General features: G+C 34.5%; 1 protein-coding gene and 1 pseudogene across 1 annotated transcript in view; both read right to left on the bottom strand.

Moving 5' to 3' along the window:
• The window catches only part of LOC130681157 (lysM and putative peptidoglycan-binding domain-containing protein 2-like), a 123,698-nt gene that overhangs the window by 4,756 nt on the left and 104,085 nt on the right, over positions 1 to 14,857 (bottom strand). The gene's annotated exons all lie outside the window — the stretch shown is intronic.
• LOC130681153 (ras-related protein Rab-33B-like) lies at positions 4,713 to 5,441 on the bottom strand (annotated as a pseudogene).

The following is a 14,857-nucleotide window of genomic DNA, read 5'->3' as shown; positions in this document are numbered from 1 at the left end:
ACCCAGCACCTCAACGTGTACAGCTTCACTACACTGTGGTCTAGTAAAGTGAGAAGAAGGTGGCTGCTCTGGGATTCTAGCCAAGAAGTTTTATTGATGGAAGTTAAAAAAAATTGATGGATATACATATTTATCTAAGCAAATCCCATACAGAAATCCAGACAATATCACCAGGATAAGTTTCCAGTGTAGAAGAATGCATGCCACTAACTAAAATCTTCATTATGTAGCAGAAACTTTATCCTAACTTGTCATCTTCAAAGTTAAATAACTTAATGGATTATAATATTTTTTTAGGGTAGAGTTCATGGGCTACATTTCTGTAACTCATACAGAATCTAGCACTGAATATAGTAGGGACATAATATGTATTTTCTTTTTATGTTTTGTTTTGTTATACTTTTGCTGGCAACTGTCTTGAAAAGAAAAAGAAAACAAAACAGACTTCTAGAGCATCAGATAGGCATCTAAAGTTTACCATTTATTTTGGTGGAATTATTAGGGAAAATTTAACTGTCCTTAAAGAGAATTACTTAATTTAAGAACTGTGCTTAATTTAAAACTCACAAAAATCTGGTTTGCAAGTGAGGAGGCTGATAGAGAGGGATAACTATTTGACCCCAGTTATACAACTGTTAAGGCACAGTATGGAGCTTTAAACCCAAATATGTCTGTTAAACCCCACTGTGAGGACTCAATAGAAAGCCAAAAGAATTTGCCCATTAGTACATCCATTTTTCAAAAGAATGATAATAATTCTTAGGGAAGTTATTTCAAGTTATGTATAATGATTCTAATCACTGTATGAAAAGGAAAATTTTAAGATACACCATGTCATCTAATCACAGAGGGAAACAAAACAAAATCATTCTCCTCAGGAATCTCCCTTTCACCTTTACCCAGAGTTCTTCATATTAAAAAAGAAACAAAATTCCTTGGAATAAAAACAACTTTCAAGCATGCACAAATTTGATAAATTCTTTCAAAGATTTTTACAATTTCTGTTCTTAATATGATGAGCTTTTGCCTTTCAAGAATCCATTTTAAACAGTTACTCTCTGAACTGTCTTTTCACTAAGAACTACAGATATAACTTTGATCTTATAGATTACACAGTTTTAAATAGACTCCACCAATTGTTGATATTAAAAATCCATTCTCTTTATTTGCTCTTTCATTGGGCATTTTCCCTCATCCTTGGGGGGGTTTTCTAAGGTCACTGGATACTTTAATTTTTATTTAGGTATCTTGGATCTTTCATTAGGTAAAAAGAAAGCTTTCCACTGAAAATAAATGATAATACTGGGTTGGCTTGAGAAGTTCCAAAATTATTTTTAAGTAATATTTAGCTGCCAAAATTAATATAACTTATCAGCTTGCATTTTTAGTGCAAGGAAATTTCCAATTACTTGAACCAACTTTTTAAAGTAATTGAAGATAGGGTTTCCAGCTACATCTAAGCGACTGTTTAATACTATGTTTCTTTAGCTATTTTTCAGTCTGGCTGGATAAAAATTGTAATTAGCATATTAGATGATTAGAGAGAAGGTAATAAATTAATGTGAGAACTGATTCCATCTGAGCTTAGTGCCAGTATAGTATGCAAATTTCATTTAATGCCTTAAGTTTAATGTAGAACTCATGAGCAGTAATCAACAGCAAAGATTTAAATATTTAACGTGTAACAGCTCTATCTTGTAAACATAATATTTAATGAATTGTATTTTATTATATAAAATGCAAAAACATTCTTAATCTACATTCATTAAATCTGATTAATCAGTGTTTCTTATAAAAGTTACCAGTACCATGACTATTAGGATTAAAAGGGGGAAAAAATTATTCACACTCCATTTTATAGGAAGCAAGATGTATGTAAAATTTTATAAGAACCTTTGCTTATTTAAATGACCATTTCAACTCCAAAATTGGAAGATTTTATACATTTGCTAAAGTATTCAGTTTTATTTTAACTTCACCTCTGCTTTCTTTTTTTTTTTTTTTTATGGCAAAGCTGGTTTATTGAACTTCATAAGGAAAAGGTTACAGTGACACTATTCCACAACAAAAGTACTTAACTTCAGTTTAGATTTCAAGATGAAATGTATTACCCATATGTCAGTAAAGCATTGTCTATTAATAGCTAACTAGATTTTGGATTAGCTTCCTTTGGTGTTCTCAAATTAAGACTTTTCCAAAACATATCTGATGTTTCCAACTAAGGGTCACAATTAAAAGAAATTCACACAAGAGTTACAAAATATGCGATTTGTGCTTTAAAAGTTAATAATTGGTTGTTTGATAAGTCACCATTTTGGAAGGGATTTCTCAACAGTCAATGAATTGTTTTATAAATATTCTGGGAAATATCTAAAAGCTTTATTCCCATTAAAGTATATGTTCTTTTTAAAATAAAAACATAGAAAAAATTAAAACACTAAATCATTACAAATGAGATAACAAACATTTTTAATTTAATAAATATTAAAGTAAAAAAATAAGTCCTTTCACAGAATTGTAAAGGACACTAACTTCTTACAAAAAGAAACAAAGTTAAACTACTTTTTTTTTAAAGTCATTAATAGCACTGAAAAAACATAAATGTGCTTGGAAAGTCTGTAAGCTTTCTTCCCACACTTTAGAAAATGTTTTGAAAAGCAATAAACAGATTCCCATCTTTAAAAAGCTGTTACTCCATCACAATTCATACAGTTATCGTTGTTTTACTAAAAAAGTTACAAATCAACATTAATTTAGATAGTAAAATCATTTTTAATTCTAGCATAAGAAAAATGGATAAACCTTTGTAGACATAAAGCCAATTTGTTTTTCCTTAACTCTAATATATTTAAAACGGAATTATTTCCTATAATTATTACTTTCAGTTCATTTAATAGTATTATCTTGTTTTTATAATTAAATTATCCAGTTAGAACCACCATGATAATTAGGCAAAATTCCTAAACTAGATTAGAATCCATATTTATTGGTTTCCCACATTCTGAAAATGTTATAAGTAGAATCATCTTTTGGCTTTAATTTCTTCTACTACTATCAAGGGCAGCAATCTATCAGAATTAGTGAATGTGCACACTTCAGTTAAAGTTCATGGCTTACATTCCATTCATGTAATAGTTTCATATGCAAGCTTACTATTTCCTATGTGCAAAGTTTTAAATTCAAAATAAAATTATTTAGGGTTAAAAAACTTTTTGAAATATTCTTTCCACAACTGAGGCATAGACAGGATACTTCTCAATATCTATTTTTCATCCTGAGGAGGAATCGCTTGTTGTGACCATAAAATGTGCAAAGATTTTTTAAACTGATGTACTGTAACACAATATTATTAAAGAAATATATGCAGATTCATAGCAATTAAAGGATGTCCATGGAGCTATGATCCAAATGAAGTTGATTTGTTAATTCAGTCTTTAATCATTAAATAGACTGGGGATGGGGGACAGCAAGCAATGAACTATTCCAGATACAAAGCTAAAAGCTAAGAATAAGTCTCCTGTGGTAGCCAGCAACCATGTTTACCTATTTTCCCCCAAATTATGACTCCTCAAATGCTTTCAGTTAGTTTTTCACTGTTTAAAAATATCAAAATAAAATGAAAAGCACCTTCATATCATATCATTGCATGATATATCATTGCATTTGTATTAAGATATCATTGTATTTGCATTAAGATATATCATTGCATTTGCATTAAGATCTGACTTATTTTTGCATATTTTAATAGAACTTAAGAAGAAAATCCAAATTACTCTTTTAAAATAACAATGACTTTTGCAAAACTGACTGATGTTGATTAGAAATATCAAGCATCTAGAATCATTGAAAAATTTGTTCTTTATGGACTGTGAACCAGAACTCTATGCCTTCTCTTCTCACTGGAGCTAAAGTCTTGGCTCCAAAATATACCAATAATAATGCAATAAAACACATTAAAAGTACAAATAAAGAACTCTAATGAGAGGCAAATTCCAGTTTTTATCCTATTGCAAACACTTCCCATTAAAGAACATACCACTAAATATACCTTACAATTTTTTTCAATCCCAGGAAAACAGGACTGAGTAGCCACTCTTAAAATTCTATTGCGCTCTCATCTGAAGCCTCCTTCACTGGGCTCTCAATGGAAAGATGCTCTGATTGATCCTACTTCTGCTTCATTTTCAACCTCACCTGAAAACAACTTATTCCTTGTGTTGTCACAGTGACAAACTTAAGTAGATACAAGATACAAATGTGATTTGTGGAGTATAACAACAAAGCAAAACTGAAGGAACATAACAGCAGCAGACTCACAGACTCCAAGAAAGGACTAGTGGTTACCAAAGGGGAGGGGTGAGGAGAGGGTGGGTGGGGAGGGAGGGAGAATGGGATTGAGGAGTATTATGTTTAGTACACATGGTGTAGGGGGGTCACGGGAAAGACAGTGTAGCACGGAGAAGGCAAATAGTGGATCTGTGGCATTTTACTACACTGATGGACAGTGACTGCAATGGGGTATGGGGGGTGGGGACTCAATAATATGGATGAATGTAGTAACCACATTGTTTTTTCATGTGAAACCTTCATAAGAGTATATATCAATAATACCTTTAAAAAAAGATACAAATGTGAGCATGACAATGATAAATAGCAAAGTGTCAGGATGATCCATTATACTGGAGATTAAATCTTACAACTTATCACTGTCATATTTCAAAAGTATTTCTTTACTGATATCATAAAGACTGTTATTTAGCACCAGCATGTTATTGCAGGCTTTGGTTCAGGCTTCAGGGTAATTCCATTATCAGGGGATTGACTGAGCATTAATGATTTGTGGCTTTTCAGTTTATGAGCCAAGGTCATAAATATAGCTTCCACATGGTCATTATCATTGGGGTTCTTAGCAGAGGTTTCAAACAAAGGCATACTGTGTCAGCAAATTTTTGTGCCAAGTCTGTAGGCACTTGAATGGCACTTCTCAAGTCACATTTATTTCCAACAAGAATCCGTGGTATATCACTGGCTAGCAAATGCTGCTTGCATTCTTCTATCCAAGATGGCAGGCTATGAAAACTAGCCATGTTGGTCATATCATACACAAAGACAACAGCATGTACATTTCTGTAGTAGTGCTGTACCATGCTCTTTCTGAAGCGTTCTTGTCCTGCTGTGTCCCATAACTGGATCTTGATGCGCTCCCCATGAATCTCCACCGCCCGTTCTCGGAAATCCACCCCGATGGTAGCCTCGGTGCGGTCGGGGAAGTGGCCCGCGCAGAAGCGGTAGGTCAGGCATGTCTTGCCCACATTGGAGTCGCCGATCATGATTATCTTGAAGATGCGGGAGCGAGCCGGAGGCAGAAACACTGAAGCCCCAGACACCGCACCGCTGGACGAAAAGCTTGCCTCCAGCGACGACTCCATCTCCGAAGCCATTCTCCTGGGAAGGTGCGGAACCCGTCGGGGCTGGACGGCGGCGCAGGTCAGTCTGCCCAGCGGCCAAGCAGAACAACCCAGGCCCCGCACCCTTGCCGGCCCGGCCCCGCCACGTCCGGGGCTCCCGCCCCCTGGAGGAAGCCGCGCAATCACTCTCCCCTCTGCTTTCTAAATGCAACCCATACAGAGCCCATTTCTTAGTAAAACTATTTCTGTCTGCTGCCTACAGAATAATTCACTTGCTCCTCTCTGTGGCATCTGACACAATGCATTTGTTGATTGGAAATTGTACCTTATTGTTTTGTAATTATTATTTATGTCTACCTTCTATTTTAAAATAATGGACTCAAAAAAGAGGTTCACTTTTTTTCATCGTTTCACACCCTCCTCTTGTCACATTATCTAGCACATAGGAGATGAACTAGAATGAACTAAATTTCCACTAGCCAATACATTTCATGAGGACAGGACTTTGTTTGTTAATGTATCATGATCACACAGAAAGTGCCTGGCATGTGGGAAATATTCATAAAGAAATATCCATTGAACTCATAAAGTTTTATTGAATTTGAATTAGTTAATTTAATTTTGAGTTATTTATTTAATTAGAATTGGATCCTAAAATGTCTAATCACACAAATTATTATTTGCCTTTTAATGAGTCACTATGAATTGTATTAGCACATAAAATATTATCTGACATACATTCTGGTCATTAAAATAAAAAAAAGAATCAGACTTGCAATATCAGCTTGTAGCCTGTGCCTGCCCTTCTACCACGACCACCACCAAACCATGTGCATTGCATTTCCTAAGTCTGGAATAGTCATTAGAATCTTTAACCAAACTGTATTTGAATCTCAACACTGAAAATGGGGTGGAAAATTTGCTGTACAGTCTAACTCATGATATTCTGGCACTACTGAAGTCATTTCATGCCACATAATTGCAAAAAACCACATTAGACTTCAGAAGTACTATCTCCTGCCAGAAACAGGAAGAGAAGTGAACTTGATGAAACTCTTACAGGTTAACAATAATCACAACGTATTTTCAAGCCGTCTCCTTGGTAACCTCCTGTTTCCAGTCTTTAATTTCAATTGCTTTATTCATACTGAATTAAATGTGAAGTAGTATCATTTAACTTGTTTATTTAAAAGAGCACTAGACTGCGAAAATGAAGAGACCCTGATTCATGTACCAATTGAATCATTAATAAGCTGTGTGTCTCTGGCAAATCACCTGTTTTCTTATTTTTAGCATTCTAAACAGGAAACAGGAGATTGAGCTGTATGATGTTTGAAGTTCCTTTAAGTTCTAAAATTCTAAGATTCTTTGAACTTATCTCCAAATATTATTTCCCAATTTTCACTCATATCATTATACTTCATATTCTTTCCTTAGTTTGGAATGCCCTCCTCTCTCTCTTTGCCTTTTCAAATCTTGACGACTTTTTAAGACACACCTACTTCAAATTTCCAGCAAAAAGCCTTCCCTGGTTGCTCACTGTTTTTCCTTCCCCATGATCTCTTAGGTTATTCAGTGTGGACATACTAAGAGCCATATTATATTGTTTGTTGGAATGCTAGTTTTTTTATATGCAACAACAGCATCACATGTATATTGTTCTTTTTTTTTATTTTGGTATCATTAATCTACAATTACATGAAGAACATTATGTTTACTAGGCTCCCCCTTTCACCAAGTCCCCCCCACATACCCCTTCACAGTCACTGTCCATCTGCATAGTAAGATGCTATAAAATCACTACTTGTCTTCTCTGTGTTGCACAGCCCTAGCCAAGATATGGAAGCAACCTAAGTGTCCATCAGTAGATGAATGGATAAAGAAGATGTGGTACATATACACAATGGGATATTATTCAGCGATAAGAAATAAACAGATCCTACCATTCGCAACAACATGGATGGAGCTAGAGGCTATTATGCTCAGTGAAATAAGCCAGGTGGAGAAAGACAAATACCAAATGACTTCACTCATATGTGGAGTATAAGAACAAAGGAAAACTGAAGGAACAAAACAGCAGCAGAATCACAGAACCCAAGAATGGACTAATAGTTACCAAAAGGAAAGGGACTGGGGAGGATGGGTGGGAAGGGAGGGATAAGGGCGGGGAAAAAGAAACGGGGCCTTACGATTAGCATGTATAGTGCGTGGGGGTCATGGGGAGGGCTGTGCAACACACTTCTTATATCTCCAAGCAGATGACTTGCTCCTGCAGAACATATAATGGCTCTGCTCCCTTTGTATGCACTACGGCCAGTAGTGTTCTGTGCATGCATTAGTTTTTTGTTACTGTTGTTTTAAGAAGCACTTGTTCACCCACTTAGTTGAATTTAGAAGGAAACCTGTAATATTTGCACAATTTAGGAAAAATACAATTAAAATTCCACATTTTCATCTTTTTGTGTAAAATATTAAGCAAGATATGACTAAATTTCCCACTCTATTGGTAATGCTGGCATTTAAAGCATCTTTCATTCTCTGATTCATAGACTTTGCTTTTTCACAGAATGTTTTGTCTCTGGAGAAGAAAAGGGCTTCCGGTGAGACCTATGTGTGTGTTCAAGTAGTGGGAAATTATGCTATTCCAGATGATTCATTTTAGCAAAAAGATTTCTTAATATGCTTTATGGAATGTAAAAAGGATCATGACTCAAGAGAACCAGATATTAGTACCAGCTTTGCCAGGAAATCCCTGGATGACAAAGCTAGTAAATTACTGTCTATGCTCAGTTCCCCTATTGCATATTTAATTCAATGTTATTCTCTTGATTAACTTTACATATTTGGTAAAGATAAAATGAGAAAATTAAAACAAAGCAAAAAAAAAGCATTGGAAATATATAAGCTGAATACAAATGCCAGAATATTACTACTTTCAGCTTGGTTTTCTATCCTCAGTTCAACTCTGTCTTCCTTATCAATCACAATTAATGGGATTTTGTTAAACTTGGTGGAAAAATCCAACAGAAAAAAATGACACATGAAGTCGGAACTTGCTGCTGAAAATAGAAATAGCCAGAAGCAATAGATGTGAAACCCATCTAAACTGCCAGTGTGAAAATAACTCAGATTTTAAAAATTATTTTTCTATTTTCTGAAGATGAAGTTTTCTCCATAAAATATCTCTAGTATAGTGTACTTTTTATTTAGGGAACATAAAACATGTGACTTTTCTACAATGGATAAATTTGCTGAGAAATGTGCCTAGAATACATTAGCCAATGGCTGAGAGTGTGACAAAGTCTTTCTCTTAACTGAGCTCTTTGGTGTCACAGTAGACTGTTAAAACGTGGGAGCGGCCATTAGTGTGCATTACATTAATAATAAGGTATTTTATTGAGATAAACTAATTTATAAGGACACTAAAAATTTATAGAAGTCTCCAATTATACAGCTTTCTGATAAATATTAAATAAAAACATCAACAGATAACATGTGAGTTAATTGTCTTGGGTTTTCTCAAGAAGGTATGCATACTTTCCATAAGTTATTTATTAATTAGATTTCTTATAGTTTGTTCAGTTGAATAAGACCTTTATATTCTTGAATGATCATTTTTTAATCTCCTTTTCCTGCTTCTTTCTTTTAGTTCATTAATTATATTTATTTAATAGCTAATTTTAATTAATAAGGGACATTAATTACACCACTTAGTCTTCAGTATAACCTGTAAAGTAAGTAACATTATTTTCTTTATTTAAGTAAACAAAAAATTAGGCTTTAGGAAATAAGTAACTCACCTGAATCTACATAGTAAGTAAATGGCCAAGTACGTGACCAAACCCAGGTCTCTCTGAATTCAAAGTAGATGTTCTTAACCCGAATTCATTCTGTCTTTGTCTCACTAGCACTACATGTTCATTGGTTCTTAATTCTTATTCCTTGAAGAAGCCTATGATCATTTACCTTTGGAAATAATTTTCACATTTGAAACTCACAATCAGAATAAAAACGGTAACTTTGGTTAGTATATTTGCCTCCATGTTAACGTTTAAGCTACATTACATAATAATATACATCAGAAATTTTAAGAGAAATAATTATAATGCAATAATAGAATAAGTGCATAGTTTATACAATACAGTTCTCATTATTCACAAACACATAGTAAGGTAGGTTAGTTGGTTTTCAATAAATTTGCTCACTCATTCTTATTTGTGAAGGTCATAAAAAACAAGGAAAAACAGAGAACCTAGCATAGATGAAGGGAGGCTAAAGAGACATGATAACTAAATGCAATGTGGTACCCTGTACTGAACCCTGGAACAGAAAAAAAAGACATTAGTGGGAAAAACTGGTCAAATTCAAATAAAGTCTTTAGTTTAGTTAACAGTATTACCAAAGCTAGTGGTTTAGTATTGACCAAAGCACCATGGTATACATTATGTGGGCATTAGGGAAAGCTGAGAGGAATGTATATGGAAACTCCTTCGACCATCTTTGCCATCTCCCCTTATACTCCAAGCTATTGAAAATAAAAAGTTCAAAGTAAAAGAAATGCTTTATTGAGCATCTTGAATGTGCTACATGGTGTTAACGAGTAATCAGAAGGGAAAAATTAAGACACCTCCTGGCCTCCGGGGTTTCACAGTCTAATTAGGTTGGCAGTTCTGCCTGCAAAATAGGAGGACATTCCTTGTTAAATTCATACAGACAGCAGAAGGATGCAAAGGAAAGCGGAAATCAATTCCACCTGTCCAAGATACAGGATACTAAAGGATTGAGAAAATCATTCAAAAATTCATTGTATTATTTAAATTTTTAATGTGAGGCAATAAAAATTAATACTATTTGTAAGCCAATATTGCTTATTTCATATATCAAATTAATCTTGAAAAAATTGTATGTGAACCAAATTTTTCTCTTTATGAATAACAGGTAACATTTTAGATAGGTAGTTTGATGCTAAACAGGTAGATACAATAAATAGATGTGGACATAATTATTTTTCTTAACTATATTACAAAGATACTTTTGTTAAAGGAGTACTACTCAATTTGCTTTATTCTAGACACTAACAGCATCTAATCAGCAAGAGTCCCAAGAGAATAGTCTTAATATTTTAAATATTTCAAGTGGTAGTTGGTAGTATAGATGACAGTTATTCTCTATCAGAACAAGATTCTATATACTCTTATTGTTAGACTTGTAGAAATACACTTTTTTTCCCAAGGACTTACACCTTGAGATTTTTAAAGGCTTGTTTATAATGCCATCTATCATATTTCAGATAAGAAATTTTACTTAATATGCTTCTCAAATAGTCAATTACATTTGCTACATTTAACAGGCTTCTGAACATGAATGTAGTAATTGCTTTGATAAGAGGTTTGTGTTAATATTCATAAACATAGTATTCTTGAAAGAAAAACTATAAATCAATTACAGGATCTACTTTTGTAACTAATCATTTAGAAACCCATTAATGGAAGTTTTCTTGAACAGATGATATACTGTGCATGTCACTGTGTGTTTGGGTACTATAAATATAGTATTGGGAAGGCTTTATGAATGTTTAACTATATTTTAAACAACACACTGCAATCCATTTTCTACCAGAAAATGCCTAGGAGTTTACACTTGTAGAGTTTCAAGAAATCCAGATGGACCACATTGTCATTTGGCTTCTCTGAGCAACATAAAAACATGACCTGTTTCTTACAAAAGTATACAGTTTTATGTCTGTGTTAAATGCTATAATATCTCTAGGTTTTTAAATTAATTCAACCTGTTCAAAACAGAGTATTTTATTTTGTTGTCATTTGAACATTGTTATGACTCATGATGATACTGGCCAATTTGCCAAAATGCAATGGGACCTCACATAAATATACAATCAAAAGCATCATGATGCCATCTTAGGTACAAAGTAGACCTTTATGCAAGGGCATCAGAATTATGTGGACTTTCAATTATTTTTCTTGGCAGTAGTAATAAATTTGACTCAATCCATTCATATTTTATTTCTGGTTCTTCATATGATCTGTGTTTTCCACTTGCATTTTAGTTGTCAGAGTTCTCAGGTACAGTAAATCCAGCTCTATTGAAATAATAAAGTTTATTTTCAGTTCACTAGCCCATAGTTTCTGTACATTTTGTCTCTCTTACTTAATCAACCTTTAGACATTCTCTCAAGAAATGTTCTCAGAGTAGTTGCTGATGACCTCATTTATATTTCAGCATAACAAACAAAAAGCATGTCAACTCCCCCAGTGACGTTTTCTGCCTTGGCACCTGAAAAATACATTCAAGTAAAAGACACAAAATGGTACCTTTAAAATATCAGGCACAAATAGGCCTATTGTGAGGTGTGCTGAGAAGGAAGGATAGACCTTTTTATTACCTTAACACAGTCAATATGTAGATACATGCTTACATCCACGTTTGCTGGAACAGATCAAGTTTGCACCTGTTATTTTGGTATGATTAGGAATAGAGTCCCATCTTACTCTCAAAAATGTTCCAATCTGGACATGAAATTGTGTAGTCATTTAGTCAGATGAAAAGCCTTTCCAGAGGGTCACAGATTTTGCCCATGATAGGATAAGGTGAGGAGCAAATGCATGAACACACAGATTGATGTGCGTATTTTTTAGTTCTTCTATTCAAATATTAATGATCCCACGATTGTTGACATTGAGTTGCAATACATTTGTTTTGTTTATTTTGTCTTTACTTATCTTTTGTTGCCCTAAGTGAAAGGAAGGGTAGTAGATTCAATGTCATACATCAGAAAAGGCAAAGTCAGAAAACATTTTTTGGTAAAAAATCCAGTATCTGCTATCTATTCCAAATCTTTTTGGTGAGATAAGTATGGAGATGATTGCCAGAAGGGCCATGTTTGGCTCAAGATCCAAGTCCCAGAATAAAACTCAAAACTGCAGGTTCCAACAAGACTCAAAACCTTTATCTGTTCCAAAGAAATTGAGTGATATCACCTTTGTCATTACTAAAAAATGTATTTTTAAAAACTATAGTCAGAAACATACAGACCAAATTAATAAAATCCTTGGAGCAGTGGAATAGCTCAGAAACTCTGTAATGGAATATATTTTCAAAACACATGGTCACTGGTTCTAATTACCTTCACAACACATGTTTTTGCTGAAAATCTGTGATACAAACAATCTACCAGCAGCTGACAATCTCCAAAGGCAGTTCAGACACCGGAACGGCAGTAGAAAGACTGTATCGTTACACACTTTGATTAGTCGGGTCAAACACTTCCTAACAGTCCTGAGGGTAGCTTCTGTCATTGCTGTGTGTCTTTTCACTAAGTTTTTCTCAATTTTAAGATACTACTCTTGACATGAAAACAACTAATGACATAATATGATACATACTTGTCATTGAGAAAAAAATCAAGTAGACAAAGGCTTAGCTGATTTTAGACAAGCCCCTAAAATGTCACAGCAATTTTATAGCAATGATATACAATTTTAAATAGAGCAAAACAGGGGGAAATGTATATATTTCTATTTAGATCTACATCAGCAATAAAAAGACCTCAATTAAAATTTCTTAATTGTGAAAACAAAAATCAACAAGTATTTCTTCTATTTGCTGCTGACGATCTGTTACAAAAACATCTAAGTCATTTTAAAGAACTGTGTGATTTTTAAAATATTTTTTAAGAATCTTAATCCCTCCTAACATAGGAGGTGCTCTCTTCAGTTTAAAATCATCCTTCACACTTCTCACCATTCTCTTATTAGATCCTTTCATCTCTGTGTAGTGCATATGCCTGGGCTGAATGTATTTAGTGGTACTCAGTAAGAGTCCTCCTTTACAATACAGGCTGAAAATCTTTTAAAAAATTACTTTCCCAACATAGCCTGCAAGTACACAGCCTGGGAAACTTACAATCTACCTTCCCATCACTCCTTTGAACTAAATTTCTGTAAATGACTTTGGTTCTAGCAGTTTTATCTAGTTGTTTCTAGATAAACACAGGTTAGTTTTGGAAGACAGAGGTGAAGTATTTCTGTTTCCAACAGAGTCCTTCAAGATGTGAGTGTCCGTGCCAGTTACATTGGTGGACCTGGCATCCCGGGGCCTGGTAACCTACTGCCAAGAGATGGATGAGTAGCCTAGATAACAGCAACAGGAGCTTGCTGGGCACAGGATCGCAATTCTGAATTGACTAACGTAATAGGAGTCCCTGACTCTACCTTCTCCAGTCATTCTATAAGGTGTAAGGGAGAATCTAATTCTGTACAATCCATCTTTTTTTGGCTTGAGATAACTAAAAAGGTTTCTATTTCTATTTCTGTCCGGCCACTGTCCCTTTTAGGGATCCCTGTTTTTTACTGAAAAGGCAAGTCACATTTAGCTGATGTGTATTTTGTTCAAATCAAAAGAATTATCACTCTGTTAAATAAATGTAAATTAAACTGATACTCACTGTCCCATGAAAAAACTGTAACAGAATAGTTTAGGCAAACAACACTGCTCCAATATCCATTATTAGTCAAACACAAAGGTTTCTGAGCTGGAGGTAAGGGATACGAATGATCAAGAGCATTCTAAGATTATCAAAGGCTCACCTGTTTAATGAATTTATATATTCCCAACTGATATCTGCTGGTAGGAAAGGGAAACAATGTCAAGAACCATCTTCCCCAAAGAGAGGAAAACTCACTGGGATGGAATAAAAAGTCTGAATTTGGGATTTAGTTTGTCAAAAGGAAGGCCCATTCTGAAAAAAAGATGCCAAGGCTAAATACCTATATCTTGAACCCAACACAGACACTCTAAATGGCATGCAAGCTCTGGGAGCATTGACTAAGGATTTGGGGTCAATTGTCCACCATGAGAATCCACTTAAATTTTACAAGGATTTTGTATATGGGCCAATTCAGTGAAGATGGAGAGAAAGAGCAACCTACTGCTAATCTAGCTAGTTGTGACTGAAGCCAGTCTTCATATGACAATATTCAAACCCTGAGCTGTGTAGGGGTTCCTGTCGGTTCCATTATGTCTTTGTCAAGAGAACTATGATAATTATTTTCTCCCAAATTCTGTTCTTAGAACTCTTGTCTACCAAGGATTTAAATACTTCAGTTAAATACTTGTATTGCTAGTAACCTACTTCCAGTCCATGTGACTTTTTTCAAACCACAGCAGGAGACTCATATTGGTCTCCCACCCACAGCGTCTCCCCAGCATTGCACAACTCTAGCAGATTAATTATCCCACTGCTGAAGGATTCCACTCAGCTTCCGTCATCCCCAGATAGGAATACAGACACTGTAGAATGTAGGATGGGAGCATTTATGAAAAAGTATTTGCGACTTAAAAATATGTATGTTGAAAGCAATTTCCACAAAGCAACGGACTCAAGAACTCCATTTTGTTTCCAGTGTGTTGGTGGCAGGAATCAGTGATTT

Source organism: Manis pentadactyla, chromosome 15 (assembly GCF_030020395.1).
Source record: "Manis pentadactyla isolate mManPen7 chromosome 15, mManPen7.hap1, whole genome shotgun sequence".
Taxonomy (NCBI): Eukaryota; Metazoa; Chordata; class Mammalia; order Pholidota; family Manidae; genus Manis; species Manis pentadactyla.
The sequence above is the reverse complement of the archived record's forward strand: the minus strand, read 5'-3'. Positions and strand labels throughout refer to the sequence as shown.